General features: G+C 43.0%; 1 protein-coding gene across 4 annotated transcripts in view; it reads right to left on the bottom strand.

The window, feature by feature from the left end:
- SPATA6 (spermatogenesis associated 6) overlaps positions 1-4,969 on the bottom strand; it is a 115,096-nt gene extending 110,127 nt beyond the window's left edge. For 2 of the 4 annotated variants that reach the window (XM_040360530.1, XM_040360531.1), the window contains exon 1: positions 3,040-3,386. The gene's annotated coding sequence lies outside the window, so the exon portion shown is untranslated. The other 2 variants (XM_040360528.1, XM_040360529.1) reach the window with 2 other exon arrangements.
- Positions 4,970-21,379: the final 16,410 nt, after the last annotated feature.

Genomic DNA, 21,379 nt, shown 5'->3' with positions numbered 1-21,379 from the left:
ATAACGCAAATGTTTTCGGACCGTACAGTCCCAAATGACCCAGCATACTTTCTCCTCCACGTAAACGAAACTCCAACGCGAATATACAAGAAATCAGTTGTCAGACACCTCCTAGACGCGGCAAAAGCATGTATACCGCTATGCTGGCGGTCTCCAAACCCACCGACAGTAGCCATGTGGCTGCGGAAAGTGGACGACATTAATACAATGGAGGATCTGACACTGACGAAACAAGACAGGACCGAACGATACACCCAGACGTGGAGGCTATGGAACGCTTTTAGATACTCGGAGGAAGGACAAGCCCTTAGAGTGGAGTCCGAGCTAGTGACGGAAAGTGAACGCTGCTCACTTGACCGGGAGACTAACGGACAGGCGGAACTCCTGGATGGGACCACGGAGACCCGGTGATCCCCGGAACGGGTGAACTCCGTACTCGCGACTCTCCCCCCCCCCCCCCTTTTTTTTTTTTTTTTTTTTTTCCCCCTTACTCCCCCCACCCCACCCTTATCTTACTTCTCCTTTATCCCAATACCCCCCTCCCACACAACCTCTCTCAATTCCTCTTTAGTCGCCAATATGGCGACACTTACTCTCTATTTAACGCTCCTTTCTCTACTGACTAACGCTTAGAAAACGGAAAAAGGGGGAACTGAGCCCACTGTTCCTTACATACGGTCGACTCCTTACCAGACTTGACCCCTTGAAAGAGGGCGAGTGAGGCACATACTCCAGAGGCCGCAGGGATGATAAGGGGGTTTGGTAACTATACGGCGTGGCCTACATCTTTTTTGATACCAGATAATGCCCCCGATATACCGTCCTCCTATGTACGTATATATGTAACCCTTGTCCTTTATATTGAAGATGCAATTACTGTAATGTATGTGTTGTGGTTCATGTGGACCAGTTTCCTGCCAAGTATAAATAAAAATTTAAAAAAAAAAAAAAAAAAAAAAAAAAGAAGAATATACATTGGCCTAAACTGATGAAGAAATGCGTTTTTTAAAAAGAAATTTGGGGATATGTATAATAGCAAAAAGTAAAAAATGTTTATATTTTTTTCAAAATGTACGCTTATTTTTTGTTTATAGCGCAAAAAATAAAAATGCAGAGTGATCAAATACCACCAAAAGAAACTTCCGTTTGGGTACAGCATTGTAGGACTGCACAATTGTCAGTTAAAGCGACGCAGTGGCGAAATTGTAAAAAGTGCTCTGCTCAGGAAGGGGGTAAAATCGTTCGGGGCTGAAGTGGTTAAAAAAAATCATTAATTTATATCCACCCTGGAATGTGGGTGTCTAAAGATGCAGGGCTTTTAGTTTTAGGGTGGACTTCTACTTAATGTTGCGGACCAGGGTGTACACATGCCTTGGCCGCAATGCTTTGAAATGTGGCGTGGCAAAAGTGTTTCCCTGGCAACTGCGTGCGTTATGGTTTATGGTTCAAGGTTCCGGGTTTTAACCACTAGAGGCGTCCGCTATAGTCAAATGATGGCTACAGCGCGGGCCTGAAAATCCGGGAAATCCTCCCCTTTGCACGCGCCCCTTGCAGGGCGCGCGATGTGATCGAGTCACTGAGACTTGTGGATCACAGATCCGTGTAAGGGGCCTGTCCTGGCCCCTTACCATGTGATCAGCTGTCAGCCAATGACAGCTGATCACATGATGTAAACAAAGGATCGGTAATCGTTTTTTTTTCTCCTCACTGACAGCGTAAGAAGAAAAAAAAGCCGATTATTAGCATGTTTACAAGGGACATAGGTCCCGAAGAGGAAGGAGGCACATCTGCCTCCTCTGTGCCCAAAAATACCGCCTGCCAGTGCCCACAGTGCCACCTATCAATGCCCGCAGTGCCACCTATCAATGTCCGCAGTGCCACCTATCAATGCCCACCTGTGATGCCAATCAGTGCCACCTAGTAATGCTGCCTATCAGTGTAATCGATCAGTGCCCATCACTGCCACCTATCAGTGCCCCATCACTGCCACCTATCAGTGCCACCTATTAGTGCAACTTCTCAGTGCCCACCAGTGCCACCTATCAATGCCCTTCAGTGCCACCCATCAGTGCTACCTCTCAGTGCCGCCCATCACTGCCACCTATCAGTGCCCATCACTGCCACCTTTCAGTGCCCATCACTGCCACCTATCAGTGCCACCTATTAGTGCCATTTCTCAGTGCCCACCAGTGCCACCTATCAATGCCCTTCAGTGCCACCTCTCTGTGCCGCCTATCAGTGCCCATCACTGCCACCTATCAATGCCCTTCAGTGCCACCCATCAGTGCCGCCTATCAGTGCCCACCAGTGCCGCCTATGAGTGCTGCCTTATCGGTGCCCATCAGTGCAGCCCATCAGTACAGCCACATTAGCATACATCAATGAAGGAGAAAAATTACCAGTTTACAAAATTTTAGAACAAAATATATAATAAAAAAAAAAAAAAAAAAACTGTCTTTTTAAAAAATAAATTACAAAAAATAAAAACCACAGAGGTGATCGAATACCACCAAAAGAAAGCTCTATTTGTGGGAACAAAATGATAAAAAGTCAGTTTGGGTACAGTGTAGCATGACCGCGCAATTGTCAAAGTGCAACAGCACTGAAAGCTGAAAATTGGCTTGGGCAGGAGGGGGGGGGGGGGTAAGGGGTTAAGGGCTGAAAAAGGTGGTGAAGAGGCATTATGCTGCCTTCTCCCCTGTCAAACACCCTCACAGATCGTTCTATAGAGGGCAAAGCTCATGTAGATGGGCAGAGCTGGATTGTACATGTCTATAGCGCATGATTCTGCGGTGCGCAAACTCCTCTGAACGTGGGAAAGCGCACAGACTGTACAGTAGGTGGGACTGCGAATACCGGACCTGAATTCTCAAAGTGCTGCAAAAACTATTAGCTTCTCTATTTCATTTCAGAGTTTTATGTCCACCATTGAAAAGGATCTACATTTAATAGGCTGTGAGCAAATTACAATCCACATTGGAGGCACAAGCAACATGAACACAGTGCATTCGGAAGAAGGTACTAAACGGCGGTACTTACAGGCACGTGAGAAGCGCGTTCCCCGGGGACGGAGGTGTTCTATGAATTGCGGTATTCACCATCCACACTACGAGAGAAGATCCAGCGCGTTTATAATGGTCACCAGGGTGAGGACTCCTGTTGGTGAAGCCGTTACCAGGGAGGCGAAAGCCGCAGCTTGCTGGTGATTGGTCAATGAAAAACAAACAGTCAGAAGTTTTTCTGATCTGGACATGGTGCCGTTATATACAGGTGTGCTCATAAGTTTTCATACCCCGGAAGAACGTACAGTTTCTTTTTCAGAGAATATGAATGAGAACACAAAAACGTTTCTCTCACTCAGGGTTAGTGTTTGGCTGAAGACATTTATTATCAATCAACCGTGTTTACTCTTTTTAAATCAAATGAACCACTTAACGACCGCCGCATGTATATGTACGTCCACAGAATGGGCGTACAGGTACGTCCCTGCCTTCCCGATGCAGCGGTCAGATACCCGCTGGGAGCGATCCGGGATGACGGCGCAGCTATTCGTTTCTAGCCGCCCCCTCGCGATCGCTCCCCGGAGCTGAAGAACGGGGAGAGGCGTATGTAAACACGGGTTCCCCGTGCTTCACTATGGCGGCGCAGCGATCGTGTGTTCCCTTTTATAGGGAGACACAATCGATGACGTCAGTCCTACAGCCACACCCCCCTACAGTTGTAAACACACACTAGGTGAACCCTAACTCCTACAGCGCCCCCTGTGGTTAACTCCCAAACTGCAACTGTCATTTTCACAATAAACAATGCAATTTAAATGCATTTTTTGCTGTGAAAATGACAATGGTCCCAAAAATGTGTCAAAATTGTCCGAAGTGTCCTCCATAATGTCGCAGTCACAAAAAAAAAATCGCTGATTGCCGCCATTAGTAGTAAAAAAAAAAAAAAAAATAATAAAAATGCAATAAAACTATCCCCTATTTTGTAAACGCTATAAATTTTGCGCAAACCAATCGATAAACGCTTATTGTGATTTTTTTTACCAAAAATAGGTAGAAGAATACGTATCGGCCTAAACTGAGGAAAAAAATAAATGTTATATATATTTTTGGGGGATATTTATTACAGCAAAAAGTAAAAAATATTGCATTTTTTTCAAAATTGTCGCTCTATTTTTGTTTATAGCGCAAAAAATAAAAACCGCAGAGGTGATCAAATACCACCAAAAGAAAGCTCTATTTGTGGGGAAAAAAAGGACGCAAATTTTGTTTGGGAGCCACGTCGCACGACCGCGCAATTGTCTGTTAAAGCGACGCAGTGCCGAATCGCAAAACCTGGCTTGGGCATTTAGCTGCCTAAAGGTCCGGGTCTTAGGTGGTTAAACGTCAGAAACGACCCAAATGACCCCGATTAAAAGTTTACAATTAAAGCGACGCAAAAAATTTCCTGGTCAGGAAGGGGGGGGGGGGGGGTAAATCGTTCTGGGGCTGAAGTGGTGAGATGAACGGCGTCCTCTATATACAGAACACACATAACCACGACGCCGGCTGTCACCTGTCACGGTGTGAATGAGGCCCAATTGCGAGGAGCTGAGCGCTCGGTGACATGAATGCTACTTTCTGCATAGTTCTTATCTCAGCCAGAGAATGCCAGGCGATGAGCATTTCCACACACTCAGCAATGGCTGCCCCCTCATATCTCTCTCAGTCCCCTTCTTATAACAGAAACATCATCATTAGTACACTGGAGGGGGTCAGCCTGCAGAGGAACTACAAGTCCCAGCATGCCCTGCTCCCCTCACGCTGCTCTGCTGGCGCCCCTCCTCCCCCGGTGTTAGTGATAACAATTGTCGGTCTCTCGGTGAAGTTACCCGGGTGCGGCGACTGGGCGGCCTCTGGAGAAGTTCATAGGGCGTATAACAGACATCCCGCGCTGTGATTGGATGAGTCCTGTAAGCTCGTCCCCCAGACGTAACGTCTTCTGCGGTCCCCGCGTGCTGGGAGGAAGCAGAGCGGTGTGGTTGCCATGATACAGAATTGTGTGTCACTTCCTGCCTCCTCCTCACACTGGGATGTCTATAGTGCGTGTGTGAGTGTGTGAGGGGGGAATGATTCTCATTGGTTTTGAATGATAAAAGACAAAGTGTTACATAAAGCTGCATTGTTCAAATGACATAATGCAGTACAGTAATGTTATTAAATAGGGAATGTACAATGCAGAGTGTATGGAGGTGGGTATAATGTGCACATGAGGAGTGCGAAGTGTACAGCGGTGGGTACTATGTGTAGGATGGTGTCAGTAGGGCAGCGGACTGTGTCAGTAACTCTTTATTTTTATTATTTTACAATTACATTTTTTTAGTATTTTTTTTTGTCATCTTTTGCTGTTTGGGGGACAGTGGATGGTGTCGGTAGTTTTTTTATTTTTTTTACAATTTTATTTTTTGATTGGGGGTGGGGTAGTGCTATTGAAATACCCCCTTCATTGGTGGACAGTGTTGTTGAATTACCCCCTTCATTGGTGGACATATAGACATGTGCACTGCCAAAAAAATAGTTTTTTTCATTTATGTTATTTTCGTTTTTTTTTTTACTTTTTTGTAAATTCGGGAAATTTAAAAAAAAAAATGTTTTCGTTTTTGTTTCATTCGTTTTTTTTTTGGAAATTCGGGAAAATCGAAAAAAAAATTATTCTTTTTTTTTGCTTTTTTCGTAAATTCGGGAAATTCGAAAATTCGGAAATCATAAATTCGAAATTCCGAATTTTCGGATTTCCGAAAAAGTAAAAAACGAAATCTCCGAAAAAAACGAATGAAACAAAAATGAAAAAAACAAATTTTCGGAAATTCAAAAAATTCGTAAATTTACCATTTTCGAATTTTAGATTTTCAAACTTTAGATTTTTGAATGTTACAATTTCGAAATTTCGAATTTTTTAATTTTCGTATTTCTTAAATTCCGAATTCCAAAAATTTAGGTTTTTATCATTTTCGAATTTTTCAATTTTCGAAATTTCGAATATTTTTTTTTTTTTTTTTTTTTTTTTTTTTTGGTGCAAAGTTAAAAGTTCTTTTTTTTTTTTTTTTTTTTTTTTTCCACCTCAGCTTTTACCAAATTCTAGAGACCAGCTCATGATTGGATGCTTCTTACGTCTCAGTTTGTGGTTTGCATCATGTGTGGTATATATTCATTGCGTATAAAAAATTTTTTTTTTTTTTTTTTTTTTTTTCCCACCTTTAAATTATTAGTGTACTTGGCAATATATGTATCAGCCACCCGATGGGGCTGTGAAATCCTGGCCCCACTTCCTTAACCCTCCACGTCCCAGCTGGACTGAACGGGACACGTTACCATATAGCCAACTTTATAAATTATTTGCACCCCCCCCCCTCCCCCTCATGGCACCCAGGAATCTCATAGCTTTTCACTCGAGTACAAGAACAGTCTCAAGAATTCATCCGAGAGTAAGAGAAAAAAGGAAACAAGAAAAAATATATGAATCGCTTTATGAAATGACCATAGAAGAGAATGATATAGTTTCTACTATAAAACTACTTACATACAACTCGTTAGTAACCTACCCTGACTCTCTCGGCATAACTCCATGTTTTTTTATATTCCCTCCATTTTTCCCATTTCGCCCTGTGATCCCCGATCGTCTCTAGGTGACTATCCTTTAACTCTTCCAACCTATACGTTTCCTCCACTTCGTCTATCCAATTCCAGACGTGAGGGCATTCCATCTCCTGCCACTTTTTGGGTATTAGTTTCTTAGCAGCGTTTAAAAGGTGAGGAAGTAAGGACTGCTTGTATTTTTTTACCCCCTCTTGGCTGCAATTGAAAGAGCACCACCCAGGGGTCTTTCTTTAATTCTTCGCCCGTGATAGTTTTAATTTGACTCAGAATTTTGTCCCAATAAGTTTGTATTTTTGGGCATAACCACCAAAGGTGGGCCATTGTGCCTCTCTCTGAGCAACCCCGCCAGCACTCTGCGGTCTGACCCGCTTTAAATTTGTTTGCTTTCTCCGGGGTGATATACCACCCGGAGATACACTTGTAATTTGTTTCGGCAGTTCGTATATCGATTGCTGAAGAATGGGTTAAGTGCATAATCCTATTATAACTATTTGTCCCTCTTGTGATTCCTAACTCTCTTTCCCATTTATCTATGAAAGGTGCTTCGCTCCGTGAACCTATCTTTACCAATATCCCGTATAATTTAGTGATAGTGCCCTTTGAATTTTTAGATTTGCAAATCTTCTCCAATGGGGTTAGCTCCGCCTCCGTCCGTAATGGGCGGGGGAGGTGCCGCACGAAGTGATGCAACTGGGAATAATGCCACCTATCCAGATTCCATAAATCCGTTTTGGATCTCAAATCTTCATAGGACATTATCTCTCCATCTTTAATAATATCCCCTAAGTGAACGGTGTCTACCTTAATCCAATTCCCTCCAATTTTATTTTCGCCTGGGGCAAAGTACGGGTTTTCTTTTAAATTCATTAATGGGGAATTAAATTTCCCTTCTAATTGTGTCAAAGTCCTGTCCCACATTCTTAAAGTGTCCCGTGTTAAATCATGTATTTTGTGATCTAGTGCTCTGTGTTGTGCAGGGATCCAGATAATATTTTTCAAATATTTACTTGTTAGTGCTTTCTCAATTTGCACCCACCTTTTATCAGTCCTATCCCGTGCCCATTCTACCGCGCGAGCTAAAACCGCCGCCTTATAGTAACTTTTAATGTCCGGGACTGCCAGACCGCCGAGTGGCTTACCCTGTTTTAGGGTGGAGAGGGATATTCTGTGCTTCTTATTTTTCCAGACATAGTTTAGTAGCAAGGTGTTAAGGATTCTCAAAAATTGCTGAGGGAGGGCTATGGGAACTAATAGGAATTTATAAAGAATTTTTGGGACTACGACCATCTTCAGCATATTGATGCGTCCGATCCATGATATGGGTTTATTAATCGTTCTTTTTAATTCGCTCTTGATCTCATTTAGTAAGGGAACATAATTTATTTTATACATCTTCTGCTCTGTGTTGGCCAGTTTGATACCTAGGTACTTTAGTTCTTTGGTCCAGGGGAATGCGCAGATTTCCTTGACACGACACACCTCCTGTTTGTTTAAATTAATATTCAAAATTTCAGATTTAGTTACATTGATTTTAAAGTTTGAGATCGCACCATATTGTTGCAAAACTTTAAAGAGCTTTGGAATAGAGTGGGCCGGGTTGGTTAAGAAAAACAAAATATCGTCGGCAAAAGCCGATAATTTATGTTCCTCCCCTTCTACTCTAACTCCGTTTATGTCAGGGTCGTTACGTATGGTAGACAACAGCGGTTCTAAAGATAGAATGAAAAGGAGAGGGGAGAGGGGACACCCTTGTCTTGTCCCATTTTTCATCTCGAATGGGTCAGATAGTGTACCATTAATTTTTATTTTTGCAGTGGGATGGTGATAGAGTGCTTTTATCCACCGGGACATCCTATTTCCTAATCCCATAACATTAAGAGTCTCCATCATGAGCCCCCAGTCTACCCTGTCAAAAGCTTTTTCAGCATCCACTGACAGGAATAGTCCTGGGGGCTCATTCTGCCTTATGGTCTGCATCAGGAGAATTGCCCTTAGACTGTTGTCTTTGCCCTCTCTGTTGGGCACAAAGCCTACCTGGTCGGGGTGTACCAATGAGTGCATAACCCCTTTCAGGCGCCCCGCAAGAATTTTGGCAAAAAGCTTAATATCTGTATTTAACAGAGAGATAGGTCTGTATCCCGAACAGAGAGAGCTATCTTTTCCTTCTTTCAAAATTATAGCGACCACTGCCGCAGTAGCTTCGCTGCTGGTTACAAATTCGGACCCTAGCCCATTAAAATATTTGCACATCCTCGGTATCAAAATGTTGCTATATCTCTTATAGTACAGGGAGGAAAACCCATCCGGACCTGGGCTTTTTCCACCAGTGGTGGTATTTAGAGCAATTTTTATTTCTTCTTCAGTTATGGGGCGGTCCATGTTGGAACTTTCCATCTCCTCTAATCTAGGAAGTCCTGCCCTGTCAAGGAAATCACGGGTCTTTCCCTCCCTCTCCCCTGCCTGCCGCCCTGGATGTTTTAATGTGTATAGTTCCTCATAATATTTTTTGAATGTTTCCGCAATTTCTCTGGTTGCGTTGACCATGGTCCCGTCTTTATTTTTAATTTTTTCAATATAATTTCTAGCTTTCTTTTTTTGAGCCATTTTAGCTAAGAGCTTGCTTGGTTTGTTACCCCAAAGGTATCTCTCTTTGGAAATACAGTTTAATTTATTTCTCGCTTCCTGTTCCATGATCTCCTTGAGAGCGTCTCTTTTTATTATTAGACTATGATAAATCTCTTTTGATCCCTGCGCTTTGTGTTTAGATTCTAGGGACTCTATATCTTTGATCAGGGTGTTTGCTTTACTTTTCCTCTCTTTTTTTTTTTTTAACGCCCTCCGCAATTAGAATTCCTCTAATATAAGCTTTGTGCGTCTCCCAAAGGGTTGCGCTGGTGATTCCTTCCGTTTCATTGATAAGAAAAAATTGTTTTAGTTCCGCCTCCACCCTACTTGCCCCTCCTACATCGCGTATCAGGCTATCATCTAGGCGCCACAAAGGCCGCTGTCTCTTTTGTATCGATAATTTAATTTTCATGGAGATTGGTGCATGATCTGACACAGTCATTATACCAATGTCCGTCTCCGTTATAGAGTCCAGCAGCCTATGATCCGCCAGGATGTAGTCAATTCTGGAGTATGTTCCGTGGGGAGGAGAGTAAAACGTGTAATCATGTTCATTTGGATGGAAAATCCGCCAGACATCGACTAGTTGGCAATCATGAATCTTTCGTTTAATTCTTTGTAAGTGCACATTTCTTGTCTCCTTCCCACGGAACGTGCTATCTACTTTCGGATCAAAGACGAAATTCAAATCACCCATCAAGATTATGTACCCCTCGGCGAAATCATTCAATTTTCCCAGGATTTTCCCTAAGTATTGGGTTTGGTGTACATTTGGGGCATATATATTTGCTAAGGTATAGACTATGTTATCGATCCTTACCCTAAGAAATATAAATCTCCCTTCTGGGTCTGTCAGCCTTGCCTCAAGGGTGAACCCGAACCCCCTTGTGAACCCTATTGCCACGCCCCTAGCGCGTTTTGAGATGGAATCCCCATAAAACCAAGTGGGGTATGCAGGGGAAAAAAGCTTGATATTCGCGTCTCTGGTTAAATGGGATTCCTGGATAAAGACAACATCCGCTCTAAGTTGTTCAATCTCGCCAAGGACCTAATTTCGAATATTTTATGTTTTGAATTTTCGAATTTGTCATTTTCGAATTTGTCATTTTCGAATTTGTCATTTTCGAATTTCAAATTTTCGAATTTCAAATTTTCGAATTTCGAATTTTCAAAATTAGGAATTTTCGAATTTTCGATTTTTTTTTATAAGAAAAATCCATAAATCCGAAATTCCGAAATTTTGGAAAATTCGGAAATTAAAAAAATTAGAAAATTTAATTCGAAAATTCGGGATTTCGGAATTTCTAAAATTAGAAAATTTAAAAAATCTAAAATTCCACAATTTCGAAAATTCCACAATTTCAAAAATTTGAAATTTCGAAAATTAAAAATTCGTAAATTCTAAAAATAAAAAATTTGAAAAAGAAAAATTCGAAAAAGAAAAAAAGAAAAAAATCGAAAAATTCGAAAATTGAAAAAATCTAAAATTCCAAATTTCTAAAGAATAGAAAAAAATCTAAATTTGAAAAATCGAAAATGAAAAAATTGAAAATTCGAAAAATAAAAAATTTGAATATTCAAAATTTGAAAAATCGAAAATTTGAATATTCGAAAAATAAAAAAAATGAAAAATTCGAAATTTCGAAAATTCAGAATTTCTAAAATTAAAAAAATCGAAAATTAAAAAAAAAAAAAAAAAATTTCGTATTTCCGAAAATCAGAATTATCATTGCATCTACTTAAGGGTGTCCTGGCCCAAACTCTCTCTGCCACAGTTCTTGTTCAAGAGACGATAAATCTCTTTGCATTCAAAAAGTGTCTGGCGCCCATCACATCTGCTTGTATTACACCCACCATGCCTTGTAACCCACTCTACCAAGAAGGATGTCAGCTCTCCTTGACTCTGGAGGTCCTCATTAGGCCTGAAGAGGTCTGGGACCTCGCTACAAGTAGAACAAAATATGTGTCTTATTAGGGAGATTTCCCTTTACTTCCTGTCCCATAGCCAAAACAGAAAGTGAGGGGAAATTCCTCAAAACCAAGGGAATCTCTGGTTTTCACCAGGGTCACCAGAACTAATCTCCCAGTGGGAAAATTTCCCCTCTATTATTATTATTCTGGGGACATCTCAAAATTTGGGACTTTCTTTTCACTTTCACTTTTTGACAGGTGTTCTAATCCCTCACCACAAATTACAAAAACATATGTAGCGCCCCCTTGCTTTCAGCATTGGCACTACACTTTAATTTAGTGGGGAACGGGAGAGTTACCTTGCTCCCATTCAGTGTTTGTCTAAATTTGGATGATCTCTGTCATTCTGGAAATTCCACTGGGTCAGACTGTGGTCAGGGAGTGCAGTGCCACCCCTGGCCGGCAGCTGGCGCTAGAGGGGTTCTGGCAGAACAGATCTTCTCCCAGCAGCCAATTAGAGGATGTTTTCCCTCGCGGGGCATTCTGGGGGAGGGTATATCTGTGAGAGAGGTCATGCATCGAAAACTTTTCCGTGGGGTCCCCGTTCCAGGTGTGGTACCCACCTTCAGCGTACGTGCATCCATGGACCCCGCCGGCGTGGCCCACCTGGCCAGAGCTGAACTTTGCAGCAAACCTCTTCCTGATGAGAGAAGGGACCCCAGTGCTCCCAGTGACCCCAGGCTTACTGAATAGATCCTAGTTTGGGATCGGGTGTCCGGACCACTGACAGGTATGCTTGCTGTCATCCGGGGACCATTTGCAAAAGAAGTTTACTGGGAGGATTCTCTGTCCTTATTTACTTAAGTCCTCTATTGAAATTGGCCTGTGGCAGGGGGGCCCTAGAGACAGGTCTGTGTGAGAGACCTGTTCCTCCCAGTATTATTCGGGGTGATACTCCGGCTGCCGGGCCTGTTGTAGGGGTCTGTCCGGGGGCACCTTGCCCACTCCGAGCAGAGTGGCGATGTGTATACATTTGGTTTAATGCAGAGCAGTGTATTGCTCAGTTCTATATCCAGGCCTGATACCGCATGGTTCTATTTCTTCCTTCATCAACCTTGACCTTCCTAATGTATGTTGATGTTGGCCGTGTTTGGCCTGGACAATAAGGCCCCTTTCACATTGAGGCGTTTTTCATGCGGTACAGCGCTAAAAATAGCGCTGCTATACCACATGAAAAAACCTGCCCTGTAGTGTTCAATGTGAAAGCCCGAAGGCTTTCACATTGAAGCGGTGAGCTAGCATGAGCGCTCCAAAAGTCCTGCTAGCCGCATCTTTACCGCGGTATAGGTGTGTTCACCGCTCCTATACCGCGCCTTCCCATTGAAATCAATGGGAAAGCGCGGTAATACCGCCGTATTAACCCTTTTTCGGCCGCTAGCGGGGGTTAAAACCTCACCGCTAGAGCCCGAATATCGCGGTAAATACGACGGTATAGCCGCGCTACAAATATTGCGGCTATACCGTCACCGCGGCTGCACGCCTCAATGTGAAAGCAGCCTAAAGCATTGGAAACTCTTTATTTGATGTCTGGACCTCCACTCACTGTTACTATTCTCACAGTTGCACCCTTAGGCCTCATACACACGACCGGATCTGTCCGTTGGGATTTATCCGCGGATCAGTTCCAGCAGACAAATCCGGTCGTGTGTACAGCCTAGCGGACATTTTTAAGCGGACATTTCTCCAGCCGACGGTTTTCAAGCGGATAAAAATTTCTTAGCATGCTAAGAAATCTATCCGCTGGAAACCTGTCCGTCGGACTGATCCGGTCATCTGTACAGACTCACCGGATAAGTCCAAGCGATCCCCATCCCTCGCATGCGTCGAAGTGATTCGACGCATGCGTGGAAGTATTTACCTTCCAGGGTCGCGCACGTCGCCGCGTCATCGTCGCGGCGACGGCGCGGCCACGTCACCGCGTATGTTTTCCACGGGGATTTTGATCTAATGGTGTGTACAGCCCATCAGATCAAAATCGGGAGCAGAAATGTTCGCTGGAACCGGTCCGGCGGACCGTTTCCAACGGATATCCTCTCGTGTGTACAGGGCCCCACACTGCCAGGGTGGCTTGTTAGGCCGGGCCCAAATCATTCAGCGGTTCCTCCGGGGGTAGCGCTACACATACTTGGGGGGCACACCCTAAAAATGCTATACATCTAAGATGGTGCTGCTATAAGACCAAAGACAGTACAAAACAGATTATTGTGCACACGTGCAAAAATGACATTTATCCTGCAAGGCTAATTAAAAACACCTGAACATATTTAAAAATACCGGGGTTTGGTCACACTATATGGTCATATAGTGCTAAGCCCACTTACTGCGACAAAGTACCCCGAATTAGTGGGTCCTAACCTGTTAATAGAATGAAAGAAACTAGTGTCTCAACCTTGGGAGATAAACTCCTCTATATGGGAGTACTGAAGGGATTATGAAGGGATTATTCCTATACACTGCTGGCCACTAATCCCTCACCACTCTATCCAAAAAGTTTTGCCTTTGGTTATATTTCAGATCACCAGCAAAAAGGAGAAATTCAAAACTGAAGCCCTGCTCAGAGAAACTGTGTTCCTTTTATTGAGTGGCGCCGCTAGGGGGTGGCTATTAGGGCCAGAGCCCCGAGGGTCTTACAGCAGGGGTCCGTGGCCTCTCTGCAGCTGGGCGGCGAGTGCATGCATGAGAGAGCCAGGCGGGCGGATAAGAGAAGCAAACGGGCAGATGAGCAGAGATGGCATTATCTCTCTCCGCCCGCCCTGCATCACCGCTCTACCGCCCTCACAGCTGGGCCTCTTCAATGTCGAAGGTGCGGCCGTGATGATTGAAGCACCAACACCAGCCATTGCCTGCAAAAAAATGGTTCCCCCCCCCCCCCCTGGCCTGCAAAAAGGTTGGTGACCGCTGCTATGGGCTCTAGCCCCAGATCTTTTGCAGACCTAGCAACACCCCTGTCTGTATTCATTTCAAGGATTCATTTCCAATCTGAATGGAATAAACCATCGGTAAAATTTTGAACGTATGAAAATGAGTCGGTTGAATTCAGAATTTCCACCGTTCTAACATAAAGAAAAGAAAACCAATGTTCCCATCTAAATTTTCTTCGGTGGACTTGTCTTCTCCTGCTGAAAGGTGATTAGTTTAGCAGAATTGAATGCACAGCTTTCGTAGTACAAGAAACATTGCAAAAACAAGTGAGAGAGCTGGCATCTCAACGCTGCAGGATAAATCACCAAAACACAAGGCGGTCGGGATGAAGTATGCTGTTGTATAAGGTCTAGGCTACAGAAATTGGTTAACACATGACATTTCAGAAACAACACTGTAGTTGATCTTTAAGTCCTGTCATTTAAAATGTCCTTTATAAGAACTTTTAGACGTTGGTAGCTTTGCTAAGGTCATACTGCCAAGATTTACAAATTAAATATCGACAAAACCCACTTGAGATGCAGAAGTATTTGTAGATCGTAGATTCTGTCACTGAAAAATAAATATACTTTCTTCTTAGCATGTTGCCTTGTAGGGATTTTGTTTTGTAGGTGGATGGGGAGCTGGGCCAGGAAAGACAAGGGCAATACTAAAAAGGTTATAGAGAAATGTTTAATTTTTGAAGGGGTATTTTAATATTAAAATGCAATTTATCTACATGCAAGCATATAACTGCCATGATGACCATCGAAACTCAGCAGCCTGCAGTGTGAGATGTCTTGTGATTAAGTCAAGGACATACTGTCTGGGAAAAAATAACTGGTATATTCAGGGAAGCAAGATTCCGAGAAACTTGCCATAGAACGTTCAAGATAAGCTCCACTAAGCATCAGTATTTGTAGCTAAAGTGGACACTTGACATTGAGAATACTTTAGTAATACATTTTTTAGATAACTTTAGAAAACCAAACTATTTGTGTGTAAGCAAAGTTAGATATCATGCTGGCTTCTTATATCTATTAGGATTTATTTGCCAGGATATCCCTACCAGATTTCTCAATTCCACCTAACTGCTGTTGTTTGCATTGATGAAGAGATTCGGACACTGATGCCTAGTACGCACGATCGGTTTCAAAAGACCGCCAGGAAAACCGAGGGCAAAACCAAGAACCAGCTCGGTCCCTGTACACACGGCCGGTTTTCCCGAGAGGAAAACTGCCAGGAGAGCTTTGGTTGGGAAAACCGGCCGTGTGTATGCTCCCTCGCAGTGTTTACCATAGGAAAACTGCGGCAAAAAAAATGCAGCGATTCGCAGCGAGAAAAAAGAGAACATGTTTTTTTCCTGTCAGGAAAACTGCTAAGGAGCATACACACGGATGGTTTTCCCGGCCAAAGGAAAACACGGCAGTTTTCTCGACTGGAAAACCAATCATGTGTACTAGGCATGAGAAGAACCAAGGCCATCTGCTGCAAGTAGGGCATGCAGAGACCTAGATGTACCTGGGTAGTGTTTGTCTTAATTGTAGTGCTTGGTGCCTAAGTTGGCCATACACCAGTAGAATTTCATTCACAATTTTTCATTTTAGGAACTTAGTTTGATTTTCTAATTTTTCAGATCGATGTTCACTTTTGCTCGCAGTAACAAGAAAAAAAAAATACAATTCTAACAGTGATTATAGTTTTCGTTCGGGAAAGACCATTCACTCCATAATATATTGTTGAAAGCAAATGTTTTTGAAATTTGATGACCTTCATTTTGTCATCAAATGTACTGATGAAAAAACTTTTGTACGAATGTATGAAATTTAGACTTCTTATTCAATAATTATATACTGGCAAGATCTCCAATTGCATGGCACTGTTCATCTTAAAGTTCACCTGCAATGACTCCAAGGAAATTTATTATAAAATTGACTTAAAGCGGAACTAAACCCCCCTTTCATTTTCAGTCAAGGATGCGAGATTGGTAGAAGACCCTGAATAACCCGGTCTCTGGAGGAAATAACAGAGGTCTTTTTTTTTTTTTATATTTTTATTTGGATTTTCACAGTACAATCAAATAGGGTAAAAACAACCCCAGAGCAGTTGTAAAAATGCATTATAACAAAACAATTGGATTTAACAGATCGAAAGTAATGACTTGTACTCTAGTAACAAAAATAGTAATACCCCCAGGAGCAGAAACATGGTACAAAAAGTAAAGATTGGTTGTCTCATACAGTGGCCTAGCCGTAGCCATAACCAGTATAGCAACGGGGTTCATTAGCTGTAAGTATAGTAGAGTCACGGAAGTTAAAGAGCTCCAGGGACCTATGGTCGTTCTACGGTGGCTGAAGGGTAGAGGGGTCGGATAGATCAGAGACCTTGAGGTGGCCCAGCGAGTTGGTGAGATCCCTTTTCAAATACCAGTCGGTATAACAAAATGGTTGCATGACTTCTTGCAAGACTTTCTTGGTTAATGTGGCCTCAATATAAGTATGCCATCTCGTGAAAAAACGTGAGGTAGAGCAAAAGTTCAGCGTAATCGTGTCCAGCCTCTCCAAATAGAAGAGCGATAGCATAGTTCTTTTCACTGCCTCTAGCATGGGTGGTGTTGGTAAAATCCAGTGGGACATAATAGTCCTGCGAGCAAATAAGAGGCACAGATGGGCCCATTGTGGGATATTGAGGGGTGCCACTGCGGTTGTAGAGGATGCTGGTGGTGTGTAGTCATAAAAGAGGTCTTAAACATGTCACTAAACTCTGATGATGTGATTGGTTTGACTCTTTCTTTTGTGGATAGCTTTCGCTTTTGCTTTTCGGCTTTCCAGATAGAACAGTCCTTTTTTAAATGACCAGTCCTTTTACAGTGAAAACAGACTCTGCTTTCTTTGTTGTGCTTTATGACTGTGTACATCTTAAGAGCTTTGTCATCACAATGCATATTTTCTTTCCTTCTGTAATATTCATCAATTAATTTGCTTTTGACATATTCCAGTGTCAGCTCCTGCTCGGGTCTGGTTTCTAAAGTGTCACTAAGAGCAGTATATGTCTCCGGAAGGCTGCAGAGGAGCAAGGCAACAATCAAATACATTCTGGGGTCACTGACATTTCACAGTCATCCACATTTAGGGGATGGTCCACAGTAGTCACATGTGAAAGCATATACAGCACTTCAGCAGCCATAACTCTCTAACAGTCTCTCTTTCACCTGGGGTACCCATTACTCACAGAACTGTGCTCTCTGTAGTCACCATCTCACTAGATACACTTTTCCCAGGACCCTCCAGAGAAGCAGCCTTACACAGGGATCTCATGGCTTGTTTTAAAGGGCCTTTTGCAATCTGCCCTAACCCGACCTCCATAAGGGAAAGAAAGACTGCAGCCTGCTCCCCCTAATTACAGGCCCACTTCTCCCAGCCTCCTGCCTTGTCCAGGGCCTACATGTAGTGATTATATCTGTGCTGGTGTGTAGTGTTTGGCTCCTCCCAACCTGACTTATAACAGGGCGCTGACTCACCCATGACATCACCGCAGGGGGGTTTTACCTAAAAAGGGCCTAGCACCTGATGACCTTACTTACTGTAACCAGACACTATTCTGGTACACAGCCACCTAGTGGTAAAGTAGCTAACTGCACCTGCCTATATAAGACTGCTAGCACACCACTGCATCTGAGAGGGGGAGAGGCACAGCAACAGGCTTTCGGGGACATACAGTAGTAGAGCACCATGGATGCAGATAGAGCCTGCTGCCTGATCCAGAAGAAGGACACTACAGACAATGACTGGATTTTCAACCAGTATACAGAGAGAGTATATCTGCTAACACAAAAAGTTCATGAGAGGACACTGGCCAAATCCACATTACACTTTCACAAAAGAGGAACAGTGTTGCCTGTGAATATCACAGAGTCAGTACCATCATCAGTGCTTAAAGGGAGATCATTCTAGGTGCTCCAACATAACAGTTGGGCCCCAATAAGCTGGCCAGCAGAAGAGAGTATACTACAGACTGTTGAACTGTTAGGATGGTATAGCTCTCTTTAGTTCAGATTGCCCAGTGTAGGGTTTGGGAAGAGATTTCTGCACCCGTTGATTGTTATTTTCTGTATATTCCTTTCTACATTTCATCCTATTTGCAATATATATTTCTTGAATAGTTTAAATGTTTGCAGTGTCATTGCTTTTGTTTTTTACCTATCAGGGCACTGCATATACAGTACATCAGCAATAAATATCCCCGACCCAGCCAGGTGTGTGATGCTATTGTTTTTTAAGTTGTGGGCACAGGAACAGTGGACCCAACACATCCAGCGGCTCCTTGTGCTACAAGACCTTCAGCCATTAAAAATAGGGGAGAAGGGGCTGCAGGGGCGGGTCTAGCAGCATGGTGGAGCCTACATTGCCAGAAGATCAGGTGTGAAAAACTTCTGTACCCAGACTTCCTAGACATAAATAAGCAGACACCCTTTGCAGCCTCACTGCAAGAAATTACTTTTAATTTTCCCAGAATTCAGCTTATAAGCTATCAGCCAGTGTTGCCAAGCGTCAGTATTTTTACTGGCAGCCATTAAAAAACAGGCAATTTTCTCCTGCCAGTAAATGTCAGTAAAAGCTTGCCAGTAAAAAATATGGCTGTGACGCTCGGCTTGGTCCAGACCATCCGAGTGCTTGCTACAGTGTGATCGGGAGGCTCTGGCGGAGTCGGTGCCTGAGCATGTCGTGTGATGTCATGGTGCAATGGAGCCAAGCAGAGTGGCCAGAGCCTTGTGTGCAGGTCGGCGGTATGGGAGCAAGGCAGGCTGGGACCAGGACCGTCAGTGCTGTTTAGACTGGAGGGACCACTTGGCTTGAAGAGAGACTGTCACTGTGACTCAGGAGGGGACATGTCGTGTCGGTGGGGTCTCATCATAATCTGTGCTGCTGTGCACTGTTGTCATGTCACTGTGCGAGTCAATTTTATGTGTGTGTACCGCCCATTCTAATTTCTTATCCTCCTGAGGCCAGTCCCTGATCTACTTACTTACTATATCAAAAATAAAATAAGAAATATGTTTTTTGCCTTATTATCTACCTTAAAGCAGAGTTCCGGCCACAATTTCACTTTTTAAATATAAATACCCCTGTAATACACAAGCTTAATGTATTCTAGTAAAGTTAGTCTGTAAACTAAGGTCTGTTTTGTTAGGTTGTTACAGCATTTAGACACTTTATAAAATAGAAATTGACTGGGGCCATCTTAAGTGTGGGTATCATGAAGCCAGACTGTATGACTTCCTGGATTTCAGCCTTGCAAATCTCGCACATGCTCAGTGCTGCACAAGCAGTATCAGATCAGGTTTCAGCACCTGTGCTGTCCAAGTCACATGATTCTTTGAGACTGGGGGGTGCACAGACTCCTGGAAAGTTACACCCACTACATTCCCAGGAGTCTGTGCGGTGTAGGTTAGGAAGCATTAAGCACCTAGGTGCAGGAAGTGGGAAGATTAACTATTCTGCCTAGCAACAACACTTTGAAGGCATCTAAAAAAAATATTTTTTTTCGTAAAGAACTAATGACATTTTTTTAAAACTACTGATGTAATGTTATATTTATGGGTGGAACTCCACTTTAAATCATATTGCTAATTGTATATTGTATTTGTTTGTAGCTTAAATACTCTAATTTACTCTTAAAACTGTAATTTTGTAACTTTTGGAAATGCCAGTAAAAATTTAGCTGTGCCAGTAAGTTTTGGGTGTTGTGTCAGTAAATTTCAATCTGGTAGGTTGGCAACACTGCTATAACCCCTTTTTGTCTTTGGGATAGCAACAGTACCGTTGGGCAAAATATCTGCGAGATCTGTCCTCCGAGGTGTTTACTGAGGTCTGATCTCATCCTGAAATCAGCAGTGTACTGTTGGGTACCTTTGTTTATGCCCTTGTCTGTGAATATTTAAAAAATACATTTCAGTTACACATATTGTATATTTGCAGTTTCTTTGGGATTTTTATCTTTGCACATAAGCTGCAAGATATGAAACTGTTTAACCTAGTGAATGTGAATAATAGCTGAGATGAAAAGAGACGCTGGTCTTTTGCTTCAGCATTTACTGGAGAAATGCAACCATCAAAGAGCGACTTACAAAGGAGAAATGTCCCTGGACACTGATAAAAGCAATATCATTGCTTCTTTGGCTCCGATCATTTCCATATTGTTGAGAATGTATGGAGTGGGAGGAAAATAGAAATTGCATGCTAAGAATATCTAAGATAAAGGGACCTATTTGTAAAGGGTTGAGTAAGGTTGTTTTGTTGTGATTTGCCACTTTTTCTAGTGTGTTCTGTTCATATCTGTATTTGGCCCCTTTATAAAGGTTGTTTTTATAGTTGTCTATACTCCTCTTATCATATACCCCCCTCCCCACTTTAGAAGACCCCCATTCCTCTCACTTACCGTAATCTTTAATTTTGTATGCATTCCTCTTTTTTATTTTGGTCCAGTTACATGACATGTGGGGTGGTCCTGCTCTTCCTTCTGTTAGAAGGTCCTCAATGATGTAGAGTAGTTGTGGTCAACTTTATTGATATGGGGGCCACATATAAACTTACGTGAACATTCGGTTTAGATGGCAGAACCGAAACAGAATATGGGTAGAGACTATGGGAATGATACAAGAGATGATCAGAGACTGTGGGCAAGATACAAGAGATGGTTACAGACTGTGGGCACAATACAAGAGATGGTTACAGACTGTGGGCACAATACAAGAGATGGTCACAGACTGTGGGCAAGATACAAGAGATGGTTACAGACTGTGGGCACAATACAGGAGATGGTCACAGACTGTGGCCACGATACAAGAGATGGTCACGGACTGTGGGCACGATGCAAATGATAATCACAGGCTGTGGGCACGATACAATAGATGGTCACAGACTGTGGGCACGATACAAGAGATGGTCACAGACTGTGGGCACGATACAAGAGATGGACACAGAATGTGGAGACAATACAAGAGATGGTCACAGACTGTGGGCATGATACAAGAGATGGAGACAGAATGTGGAGACAAAACAAGAGATGGTCACAGACAGTGGGCACGATACAAGAGATAGTCACAGACTGTGGGCACGATACAAGAGATGGTCACAGACTGTTGGTACGATACAAGAGATGGACACAGAATGTTGAGACATTACAAGAGATGGTCACAGACTGCGGGCACTATACAAGAGATGGTCACAGACTGTGGGCACGATACA

Source organism: Rana temporaria, chromosome 7 (assembly GCF_905171775.1).
Source record: "Rana temporaria chromosome 7, aRanTem1.1, whole genome shotgun sequence".
Taxonomy (NCBI): Eukaryota; Metazoa; Chordata; class Amphibia; order Anura; family Ranidae; genus Rana; species Rana temporaria.
The sequence above is the reverse complement of the archived record's forward strand: the minus strand, read 5'-3'. Positions and strand labels throughout refer to the sequence as shown.